This window comes from Pinus tabuliformis, chromosome X (assembly GCF_031772625.1).
Source record: "Pinus tabuliformis cultivar Carrire ecotype Pingquan chromosome X, CPIR1, whole genome shotgun sequence".
NCBI classification, from domain to species: Eukaryota; Viridiplantae; Streptophyta; class Pinopsida; order Pinales; family Pinaceae; genus Pinus; species Pinus tabuliformis.
The window spans coordinates 1,151,106,662-1,151,120,096 of record NC_142308.1 but is presented as its reverse complement, the minus strand read 5'-3'; positions in this window follow the sequence as shown (position 1 = coordinate 1,151,120,096).

Sequence of the window (13,435 nt, the reverse complement as noted above, 5' to 3'; positions counted from 1 at the left end):
TGTGTTTGATTTTTCGTGACCATTCTAGATAGTTCTCTTTCCTGGTGAGAACCACTCCCACAATAGATATCAATGAGTGCATTTTAAAAATGTACTGTGTAAAAAAATCACTCTTTTGCTGGTAAAAAAATGACACACGAGGTTGACGTACGAGGTTGACGAAAATGAGGTGGTAGTCTGTACTACTGGTTAAATTTGTAACCAATTAGTTGTGCTTAAATCCGGTTCTATACATGGATTTTCCCCCTAAGGGCCCCTCTTATCTGACCAATCACTATCGATCCCTCGTTGACTTCTCCTTTTATCAACCACTTCAATCCGCGCTGTTGATCTCACTTCTCCAGATCCAATAGATATCATGTCGTCCGCTCACCAACTAACCCGGACGATCTCCACTGTCGATGTGACTCGTACAATCGAATGGCTGTCGTGCAATCTCATAACAGAACCAAAAGGAATTAAAACCCCAGTTCATAACCTTATCGCGTCCAAAATTTAAATTAACTCACATGCATCTTCCGACGCGATCATTGTCAGATCTAACCTGTCTAATCGAACAGCTATCGTGTCACCCGCTTGCCAACTAGTTTGGCTGATCTCCACTGTCGATCAATCCCGCTTGATCCAATGACTATCACGTAATCTCGCATGAAATCTTACACGATGCATAACAAATTAAGAGCGCGTGAGAAAAGTGGTTTTCTCGTGCTACGTGTCGCACACTAAGGTTAATCGCATGAAATTTAGGAATACCATTTCTAGCCTTTAGGGTGCGCGAGATACCACTTACCACTTGCCGAATACTACCCTCATGCCTAATTCAAAAGACGCTTAAGAAAAGGTTTAGCGGTTAAACTCAGTGTTAAGGCTTAACACTAATTGACTTTGATTTATAAATAAAATGTATGAACAGATAAAAATACCTGATTAGGGTCCAGAACGCCGATACACAGTCATAAGAGAATTTCATTCATTGCACCCGTGTTTAACACTATGAAACCAAGAGAGGGATACCTCAACTGCGCTTTTGGAGCAGTTGCCTCACATAACCAGCCGAACATCTGCAGTAGTTGCCAGAGAGGGGCAGCAGTTGCCAAAGAGGAGTTACAAAGCAAAGAGGGAAGCCAAAAAATGGTGCTAGCTTTGATACCATGTCAGAGGGAAGCAGACTTATCTTCTTTTTGGGTAGTCTTATAGGGTACATCATTATGGTCAAACAACTTCTCTAGAGGCACCAACCCTTTAGGTATATGGTTACTAGGAAATTGTACAATGTTGTCTTGGCCAATTTTGTTTCTTAGCTGAGACTGGTGACATTCCTCCATGGCTTCATTCTCTTGATCAATTTGCATTTCAAAGAATTCATCAATGACTTGCAAAAACCTATTGACTTCATCATCATCCTCAAAAACTTTCCAGTATTTGACATTATTAGGCAGAGATGGTCTATATTTCACCTGAACTTCATAAGCCAATTTAGGGGGCATAGGAGGGATGAACATGCTAGCAGACATAGCAAGGGAGTCAGCAAGTTGATTTTTGACTCTGGGAATGTATGAGATACAAAATCTATTAAAAGAATCTTTGAGCCTCCATACCTCATCTCTGTATGCTTTCAGCCTGGGGTGCTTTGCTTGGAATTGTTTACTTGTTGAATGATGAGATTGACATCTCCAAACACCTTTATGTCTCTGATTCCCATTTCTCTGGCAGCATTTAAGACCAATATCAAAGCCTCATACTCTGCTATATTGTTGGTGACTTGAAAAGTCAGCTTGAAAGATAGATGTATGCATTGCTGTGTTGGGGATACCATCACTACACCTGCTCCTGCAGTTTCCCTAGAGAAAGCTCCATCAAAAAACATATCCCAAATCTGTGGCCCTTCCTTCTCCATGACCTGGCCTACTGGTTTCTTGAGCTGCACTGAGGCCAACTGGTATTCTTCAATTTGGAGAATACATGCTCCAAAATCAGTGTCCACAACATAAATGGGATGATTAGTGGGATTCTTTTCATCACTGATGATATATGCTAGCTGGGCTTCCCTGTATAACCTCCTGCTTTCACCCCCAAAAACCAGGACAGTGGCGTAGGACAGGTCATTTTGTAATGTCCCACCCAACCTCTTCATCCATCCTCTGGAAAGTTACATGCCAAACTTAGGGGGGACATCTGCTACTACAATATCCATCATCATGCTCTTCATGGACAACTGAGATAAGGTGATGGCTAAGTCTTTGATCAACCCTAGACATTTCACTTTTCTAGAATCGAAAGAACAAGTCATGATAAGGTCTGGTGATATCAAGGCCTAACTCATCAATGACAGCATTGGGCATTATATTATGACTGGCGCCTGTGTCCAGTAGGCAATTGTGAAGGATTTTGTCATGAATGGTCAAGGAGACATAAAATGATGGGGAATTGTCATCAGCAGGTTCAGTCATTGGGCTAAGCACAACTGCAGGTTTGTCATCTTGCAAATTGACACAATCATTTGATGCTTGTGTGGCTTTGAGCTCAAGGGCATCAAGGATGGGTTTCTTAAAGGCCTCATTCTTTACTAGTTCTATCAGAGGTACATATATTTTCAACTTCTGAACTTCTGATTCAAAACTGAAAGGGGAAGGGGACTTGTCAGGACCTCTTACCTCTTGAGCTGGTGCTTTAAGGATGTTGGGATCAGCTGCTGGTTGCTTCTGCTTGTTGATCTGCTGCTCTGTGGGGACAACAGCTCTTTGGACAGGGCTTTCTTTGCCATTACTCATCCTTGACCTCAGGTTATATCTCTGCTGATTTTCAGTTTGCAGAACAGCTTCTCTGTCCCACTCCTGGCTGGTCTGGTCCTTGAGTAATGACTCCTCATAGGCAGCTAATGTCAAAAAGGAAGCACTGCCTTTGTTTTCCATGCAGTGGATCTCATCCTCTTTATCAAACTACTCGTCCTCCATGACTGCATTCTAGAAAGGAGTCTTCACCTTCTGTTCTTCATTGGCATCTTTGCCCCTTTGCATGATCTGCAATTGTTCATTTTCTCTTCTGTATGGATTTGGGTTTCTAGGAGCAAATGTATTAGGACCCCTTCCTTTCCCCGAATGCTGCTCAACCTTCAGCTTGGAGATTTCAGAGGCTAATGACTCTATCATCTTGGTCATTTTGTCTATCTTGGGATCTGAAGATGAAGAAGATTCACCCCTCTGTCTCCTTCGATCAGCCTGTCCTTTGAGTTTCTCTGCAGCCATGATATTAGATTCTACCTCCAAGGCTGCATCCTGCATCTCAGCCAGAGAAGCACATCTTCTTTCTCTCAATAGCAGGCAGAAGTCAGAATCAAAGGCATTTGCATAGGTGAGCTTGGCAGAGGTGGGAGTAGGTTTCACTTCAGCTGGTATCTTGTTGTACATGCAGTTGAACCTTTTATTGAAATCGGACAATGACTCCCCATTTTCCCTTTTTAGGTTGCCAAACTTAGTATGATAATAGAGCAGATCTTTCTTATCCCCCCAATGCTTTAAGAAAACATCATCTAAGGCCTCAATGTCTGTTATAGACCTAGGGGTTAATTCTCTGAACCATTTTCTAGCCTCTCCATCTAGGCTTTGGACGAATACTCTCATCCACACATCATCTTCACTAATGTCTAGGTTATCAGCATAGCTATAGAATGACTCAAGATGTTCTTTTGCTGTGACTCCTTCTGTCCCAGTGAACTTAGGCATGTACTTCTGATATTCTCCTACAGGCATGGCATTCAAAGGAGTAGGCAATACCAAGGGCCCATACCTAGCAGCTATGATTCTTTCCATTTTGGTGGGTGCTTGTGGGCCTGCCATGACTGGGGTAGATGAAAGAGTGCTGGAAGTCTGAAAGGTAGGGAGTTGAGAAATGACTGACAGGGTTAAAGGAATATGATGGATAGGAGGGGAGGTTTCCTTTGGGCTGAAATCCAAAGGAGGACCTAAAGAATAAGGAGCTTTATGAATCTCTGAAAATTTCTCTTCACTGCTAGTGCTAGAGGCTATATTCTCAATATGTATGTGCTCTGTTACAAGCCTTTCTTGCAGAGATGCATAAGATTGTTTAGGTTTACCTGATCCTGATGCTCCCTTTTGTGATGTCTTTCTTTCCTTGATAATCTTCTCAGGGTCAGGTACTGGGTCAGCTGGTGATTTCTAAGGATTTCTCCGAGTGTGCCTCACAAACTGAGCCAGAACTATGATGTGGAGTCACCAAGAGTTTCGGCCTCCATTAGAGTCGCCAGATAGATGATTACAACCAAAAACGTGTCCAGACATTGTCTATCATCAAAGTTGGATCTGTGTCGTCTCCCAGGGAAGATGAACTTCAATCTCCTCTCCCCGGCAACGGCACCAATTATGTTAGGGCTCCAGGAAATTCTCCTAGGTTGTAGCTCGGAGATGCCTGGTAACATATAATCTTCAATATGGTTCTAGGAACTTATTGGGATGGGTGATGGTTTGGTTCAAGCCAAATAACCAGTTCTACTCTGTTTTCACTCCAGAAATGCATGAACACCCTGAGAATACAAGGCTTTAGACCACCAATGCTCAACAATTTTGGAATTAGGTGAATAGATGAAGAATACTAACCACACCATTATATTCATACAAAATGTATGATGGCCAGCTGCAACTAGTAAAGAAACTTACAAATCTAACCTATCAATGCAGAGATAAGATGATAGTTATCTTGCATTAGATATAGAAGAAACCTGAGTGACCTACTCACTGATACATTCAATTGTCCAATCCAGAGATAAGATGACAATTATCTAGCATTATACGTGGAAGAAATCATGAATACAACACTTTAGGCACAAGCTTAGAACAGAGGAGAAATGGGCATTGAGAAATTAACAAAAAAAGAAGTTTGCATTGCTGAAAATGAAGATGAGACGTTGCAAGTTACAAAATATCTATAGTCTCCAGAAGTTGAACCAAAACACAATTGCCAACCCTGATTACATCTTTCTTCTGGATATTTATAATCTATCATTACAATGGCCCTTAGCCGTTTAGGGGTGGAGGGGTCTTAATTGACCACCAACTACCATTAACTGTCTGATAGTGTCTTTGAATGTAGTTTCTTTCTCCACTACGAAAACCTGATCAGTTCTGGTACCATGCTTTTCTTCAAGCAGTCAGATTGATCGTGGCAATGGAGTTCCATGACTGTTTAACTCGGTTGTTGAGTCGTGTTGTGTCCTTCTCTCCTTCGGCCATGCTTTTCTTTAATTCACTTTCATGGTTAGACTGTCGCCAGACTGACAGAGTCGACCATCTTCTTCCTTGTGTAGCAGACAGGACGTGGGGTATGGAGTGCATGGGCAGATGAACGGTGGTGAGTGATCGCGAATGGTGGCCGTCAGATCAAGGGAGATGTGTGGCTGAGATCACTTTCTAGCGGATAGTGGTCGTGGCGGGAGCGGGACATGTTCGGGCCATTAGATCTTTAGGCAAGTAGATCGGACGGTTATCGGGCGACAGAGATGAGTGGGCGATAATGTGTGAGGTGGTTTGATTTAAGTGGAAATGGTTTTTATTGGGCGGGCATCGAGCGGTAAGCGGTAAGTGTCAGAACTCTCCCAATTCCATTCAGTGGATGACACGTAGTGGTGGGGAAAGAGGAAAAACCGCCCTCATCGGGCAGGCACTTTTTGCACTTGTTGTTTGCACGATATGGGCACTGACCGTTAGATCTGGTGGGGTGATCTAACGGCAGAGGAGTGTCAGACAAGTTGGTGTATCAGATGGGATGTGGACCGTTGGATTGGCGGGGAAAGATCAACGACGAAGATGCGGTGAAGGTACAAGATGTCTTTGGGAAATGTGCTATAGGCACGTAAGGCATATGAGTGAGGTCTTATGGGGATTTTGGCTATTGCAATTGGGGCTAAGGCCAAAGAGGAATTTGTTAGGGCACGAAGGTTAAGTTAGGAAAGAGAAAGGGGTAAAGTGGGAGCGGATTGAGGTAAGGAGTAGGAAATGGCCAGTGTGGGACCCCTTTTACGAAAAGCAAAGCAGACCGAATTTTCCTGTTGACCTTCAAAAAGTCAGCACTATATCTTAGGGCTAATAGTACCAAGCTCTAATGGCTTGAGTTTTGATTTGTTTGCAAAGTATACTTCTCCATCAACATTGTCAGAAAATTCTTCGAAAAAATCTCTTCTAAAAGTCATGTGGCAAGTTGATCCTGAATCAAGTAACCAATCATTTTTCCAAGAAGCAAGTGAAGCATTAAATAAGTCTTCATTTACTCCAATATTACAGTGTGCCACAACATAGTGAGCGGATTCAGGTGCTTTACCTTTCTATTTGTCATTAGTTTTACCTTTGGGTTGGTTTCTTTCATGATCAATTTTGTCCCAAGAAAACTTGCATGTGGATGCGTCATGTGATCCATCTCTTTTGCAGTGTATGCAGTGCAAATCTGAATTTTATCCTTAAGAGTGTCTGCCCCCCTGCCTCTGAAATTTCATCCTCTTCCTCTTCGACCACCTCTTCCTCTCGAAGAATCTTGAGCAAGATTCTTCTCTCTATGTGCAAGACACACAACCTTTTCAGAAGACTGAGGAGTTGTCTTCTTCCCAAAAGATTTCTCTCTTTCAGCAATTTTTTTCACAAGGGAGTCAAAGGTAATATCTTTGAGGTTTCCATTTGCTTGCAATGACTCAAGATAATTTAAGTAAGTGGGATAAAGTTCCTTGAGAAAAGCTATCAGAGGAATGTCTAGTTCAACATTAGTGACTTTGATATCATGCATAATAAATTTTACTTCTGATGCAAGAGCAAGAGGATCATCATTTTGTAATTCAAGGGTGAACAATTTAATCATGAGTTGAACAACTTCAAGCGTAGAGTGTGAGTCATAGAGTTCCTTCAGTTTTTGTAAGGCTTCGAAAGCATTTGAAAATGGCGAAATATGGCGATTCACCTCTTCATTTATTGATGCTGCAATCAATGCATAAGCCTTGCTGTTCTTATTTTCCCAAATGGCAAATTCCTTGTCTAAGGTAGGCTGTTCTGGCTCTTTGTCTCCATCTCCAACACACACTCCTTTCCATAGCTCATTATAAATGAGAGTGTGTTTGATTTTTCGTGACCATTCTGGATAGTTCTCTTTCCTGGTGAGAACCACTCCCACAATAGATATCAATGAGTGCATTTTAAAAATGTACTGTGTAAAAAAATCACTCTTTTGCTGGTAAAAAAACGACACACGAGGTTGACATACGAGGATGACGAAAATGAGGTGGTAGTCTGTACTACTGGTTAAATTTGTAACCAATTAGCTGTGCTTAAATCCGGTTCTATACATGGATTTTCCCCCTGAGGGTCCCTCTTATCTGACCAATCACTATCGGTCCCTCGTTGACTTCTCCTTTTATCAACTGCTTCAATTTGTGCCGTTGATCTCACTTCTCCAGATCCAATAGATATCGCGTCGTCCGCTCACCAACTAATCTGGACGATCTCCACTGTCGATGTGACCCGTGTAATCGAATGGCTGTCGTGTAATCTCATAACAGAACCAAAAGAAATTAAAACCCCAGTTCATAACCTTATCGCGTCCGAAATTTAAATTAACTTACATGCATCTTCCGACGCGATCACCGTCAGATCTAACCTGTCTAATCGAACAGCTATCGTGTCACCCGCTCGCCAACTAGTTTGGCCGATCTCCACCGTCGATCAATCTCGATTGATCCAACGACTATCACGTAATCTCGCATGAAATCTTTCACGATGCATAACAAATCAAGAGCACGCGAGAAAAGTGGTTTTCTCGTGTTACGTGTCGCCCACTAAGGTTAATCGCATGAAATTTAGGAATACCATTTCCAGCCTTTAGGGTGCGCGAGATACCACTTACCACTTGCCGAATACTACCCTCGTGCTTAATTCAAATGACACTTAAGAAAAGGTTTAGCGCTTAAACTCAGTATTAAGGCTTAACACTAATTGACTTTGATTTATAAATAAAATGTATGAACAGATAAAAATACCCGATTAGGGTCCAGAACGCCGATACACAGTCATAAGAGAATTTCATTCATTGCACCCATGCTTAACACTACGAAACCAAGAGAGTGATACCTCAACTGCGCTTGTGGAGCAGTTGCCTCACATAACCAGCCGAACATCTGCAGCAGTTGCCAGAGAGGGGCAGCAGTTGCCAAAGAGGAGTTACAAAGCAAAGAGGGAAGCCAAAAAATGGTGCTAGCTTTGATACCATGTCAGACCAGGAGGTAACTCCTCAAATGTAATCGTATTATTCATTCAGGTTGTTCATTATTATATACAAGAGGGAGTAACTGTTCAGTTCATCTCCCTATGAATCTCCATTTTCTCTATTATTTATTTACACTAATACAGTTGTTCACCCAATCCCTATGATTAGGTGTCAACAAGAGCATCAAATTTTATATGTCTGCCATGTGAAATATGGACCATATAAAGCACCATGCAAAAATACTTGTCTGCCATGTGACTATTATATCTCATCAAAAGTCTTGTCTGCCATGCAAAAGGCCTTGCCTACCATTGTATCCCATTTGCCATGTACATGCTGCAATTATACATTGTCTGCCATGTATGGTCATTGGGAACAAATATGTCATGTTATATGGTAATGGTAAGGTTCATAACTATATGATGTTTTCGTAGGTGTTTGGGAATTAAGAGTTGATTTTAGTAGAGTATTTATTTTTATATAATAAAGGCATCATAAAAAAGGTTTTCCATTTTATGGATAAAGGTATATTTGATAGGATTTGGGTATTCATGTATATATGGTGTGTATGCTTCAATAAGGCTAGGATATTAAAAGCGACTTGCATTAATATTTTAATGCCTAAAGATTCATCTAGGATTTGGGTATTCATTCATATATGATGTGTATGCTTTAATAAGGCTAGGATATTATATGGGACTTGCATTAATATTTTAATGCCTAAAGATTCATCTAGGATTTGGGTATTCATTCATATATGATGTGTATGCTTCAATAAGGCTAGGATATTATATGGGACTTGCATTAATATTTTAATGCCTAAAGATTCATCTATGTAAGGTTTTATTCATTTGAAAATACATAGTAGAACTAGGGTTTCATTAGGATATGTAAAAGGATTAGGATAGGGTTTTATATGAAAGGTATTCACACTTGGAACTTCTTCAATAGTTTGGATATGATTAGGATTAGTGTTTGCTTCAACTAGGGTTAGAGCATTATGTAAAGCTAGGATTTCCCTAGGGTTAGGGCAACATCACACATCACAAGAATATTTGCCATCTCATCAATGCCATATTGACATCAATGACAACCTTGACTAACATGCTCAAGTAATATAAAATTCCCCTTCTTTGACATTATGTCTCCATTACTTTCAAGTTCCTACAACCAATTTTATCTTTGCCCATGTGATGAATCCACTCCAACACACAATTATGATTTTTAAAGTGGTTTGAGTCCTTCGCAATCAACACCTCGCTTTCCTCATATAACATTCTCTTAGTCTTTTAGGCTCCTTGGATCTCAGTGCCCTTCTGCTTTCTTTCCTCAAGCTTCCAACACTTACAACTCAAAAGACTAATTATTATTGAGTGAACCTTTGAAGAAAATGCAATAATTAAAAGATAAACGTTGTTGATAATTGTTAACACACTAGTACTACTCTAATATTTACGAGTCAATTTAATGCTTCTTTATAACACACTTTCTCTAAATAATAAAAGACAAAAAAAAAATCCTTTGACATATGTAAACTCTCAATTAACATAACTAAAACATCATCTCACATTGTTATTCCTCAAATAACAAGTCACATACCACTTAGAAACTTATTTACACAAAAAACATATATTTTAATAAACAACTACCAAAAATTACGCCAATTATTAAAAATTCCATCCTCATTTACATTACTATTTCCTAAACAAAATATCTTTTTGAAAACATATTTTGCTTATAGACATAAATATGACTTTCAACATTGTAACAATTTTTTTCTACTCCATTTGTAAGCAAAACATATATAACTAATTTACATTTATTACACACCAATGCACACTTTTATATACATATTATTTTCTTCATCATAAAATTTATCAGTGAGAGAGAACATGTTTTAATATAAATATAAATAATGAAACCAGCCTTATAAAATTGATGTAAGTGAAGTTTTATTCATAATTTCATACAAGACCTTTGATTCGATGGGATTCCATTTCATTCACCCTTGGTGTGTGTCTATAGTATCTTTGACATAATTCTTTTTGAACCCCATAAAAAAACAAATAAATAGAGCCTTGCACCCTTTGACAAAGTTCCTTGAACTTGTAGAAGCTGTGGGGTCATAACACATATGTAGTATAGGCATGTTGTTGGCTCCCAACTTGCCACAATGTTATACCCCTTTCATGTGAAGAAATTTATCTCTTTACCTAAAATGTTGGTGCAGTGGCTACCTCAAGGTAGCCTATAAATTGGATGTCCATGAAGGTGTACAAGATGTTATTTGATCAAACCAATTTACAACTAACAATTGTTTCATGTTCCCTAGGGTGTAAAGTTACATTCAAATATATGGAAATATTCTAAATTATTCTTGCCTTTCCCATTATCAAAGTACACTATAAAGTGGATGCCCATAAACGAATACACGATGCTAAATTAAATCATTTTACAACTGGCCATTGTTTCATGTTCCCTATGGTGTAAAGTTGCATTCCTTAAGATTTGGATAGAACAGAGGGAAATATTCTAAATGCATTCCCACCTTTCCCATTATCAAAGGACAATTTATTAGTTTTAGCGACTATAAATATATAAAAGAATATCGAGGGTTATGAATGATATAAAAACAAATATTTTATTAGTTACTTTATTAATTTAGATTGCAAGATCACTACAATTAATTTAAAACTGCTAAATTATTTAGTAAATAGAAAAATAAGTATAATATATTATGAAATATGGGTTAAAATCATATTCTTAAAATAAGTTTTCAAAGTTTTAATAACCTTGATTTATAATTTTTACTCATCGAATGGAACAATCAAATTTTATATGTTAATAATAACTATGTTAATTTTATAGGTTAATAATAACTATGTTGAAAAAAACTTAAATATTATTGGTCAACTAAGGATAGAAATCGTCTTAGACATTACCATCTGCATATGAAAAAGCATGTCTACAACTTTGATTTTTGAATTATATAAAATATAATTAATAAGAGTGAATGTTGAATAATATATATATATATATATATATATATATATTATAATTACATGAATCTATATTTATTCATATTATAAATATTTAATTATATATAATGAAATAAATTTATATTTATTTAAAAAATATTTTGATTAATTATTAAATTTAATTAATTTATTATAGTCTTTTTTAATGAAAAAGTATTATTATTAATATTTTTTTTCAAAAATTTTAAAATTTTAATGGTGTCCTATGTCATCATAAAGATAAAGAGTGAATATCAAAATCATTTCTAAAATTAGAAATAATATTATATTATTAGTTTTTCAATTTTATTAAATCAAAATTACATTGTTATCTTATCAAAAAAATATTATTTACCTTTATATTTAATTGTTAAATTGATGAAAAAAGTACTATTTAAATAAAAAAACATAATAGCTTAAATGGACTATGCACTGAGTAATTATGGATAGACAAATGAATTGCATTAAGTACACATGTTCTATTCATTAGCCAATAAGTCGAGCGAGTTTTATTAGACAAAACTCTCCATATGATTAGTATATAGTTTTGAATGTCCGCTAAGCCATAGCAAGGGCTGCATCCATGTTACTAATATGCACCAAAAGACTAGATAGATCCAACATTGTCCATACTGCACATACGTTGTCATTGATGTCAATTACATGGTAATTAATGTCAAAGTCCAATATCAAGGGAAGATTGTTGATATTTTTTTTTTCTAAATAAGACTAAATCTATTAAAGAGACAAAAAATAATGATACATGGAGGCACTGGCCTCTGCAGAACCTGTCTCAGAGTTTACCAAGTATTAACAAACAGTAACTGAAAAAGAGACTGCCCTCAAGGGGAAACCAGTCCAAAAATCATGGTGTGAGCTGCCCACGCAGGGGAACCAGCCTGTAATTCCCATGTATAAGAGTTTTTTGAGCAGAAAAAAAACAAAATTGACCCCAAATAACAACAATTACAACCAAAACTACAAAAAAGACCCCTAAGATGGTTACCGGGTGTCTAAACCACGACCTGCTAGGTGTCAGCATGTGGCAGAGGTTCCTCCATGATGAGACACCCGTAGGCATACATATCTTCGACGTCTTGCTGTTGTCCGCTTGTCGTGGCTTCCGTCTGCATCTTGCCACCTGGAGTGCTCGTCGTGGCTTCCATCTTCACATTACCGCCTAGAGTGTTGTCCGTCCGGTTCAAAGCGTGCTATGTCCGTCTGGTTCAGAGCGTCACCAAGAGATCTGCGAGTCCCCGAGCTGCTACCATGAGTGTTCCGTCTGCTAGTGCCAGTCCTGTCCTGAATGATGCGAGCCGGGACGACAGTGCTCTGTGGCTCCTCTCTGAAGGCGACAGAAATGGTGGCGATAATACAAGGGCGCTCCAAAGTGCATCTAAACTGGAACTGGGTTGTATGACAGGGATTCATCATCGGCACAGAGTCATCAGGGGGGTGTTGGGCTTCTGCATCACGCCTAAAGCTAGTCCTCTGAGCATGCCCTTTGCCATTGCGGGTGTTGGGATACTGACCCATGCAGTGAGCAGCAGTCGAGGGCGAGGAGGAATCCGCAGGAGTCGGGTCAGACGGGGACAGCGAGGGAGGGTGAGTTGCTCTGCCTCTGTTGCTACCCCTTCGACTTCTCATTCTGTGCCTCAAACAGGCATATTTTCTTGGTGAATATCGGTACGCCGGGTGCTTGGAGGAGCAGGAGAAGGGATGGAATGGCTCGTGGAGGCAGGAGAGTGAGGAATTCGATTACCAGAGGTGGAATTCAGGGCCGAAGCAGCAACTTTGTAGCAGCAAAGCAGGTTGTGCGAGAAGTGGGCACCTTCGTTCATCTCAATGCAACAGAGGATCTGGCACCTTCTCCCCGTGGTCGTTCGAGAGCTCGGCTCTGCAGCAGCGGGGAGGCAGTTACAGGCCAGAGGAGGTAGAACAGGGGGAAGGCGATCCACATTCTCCATCTTAAGGATCAGAATTAGGTAGCCTCGACCCTCACCCATCATTAATGTTTTTCGGCTTTCAGACAGCATTAAAATGCCATAAATTATGGCGGTGGGCGTCTTGGTTGCAGCGCGGGTGGCCATGTGGCCACGCCACTTGCCCGCCCGGATGAGCCGCATTGTACCAGTGCCATTAATCACCCGCATCCGGGAATT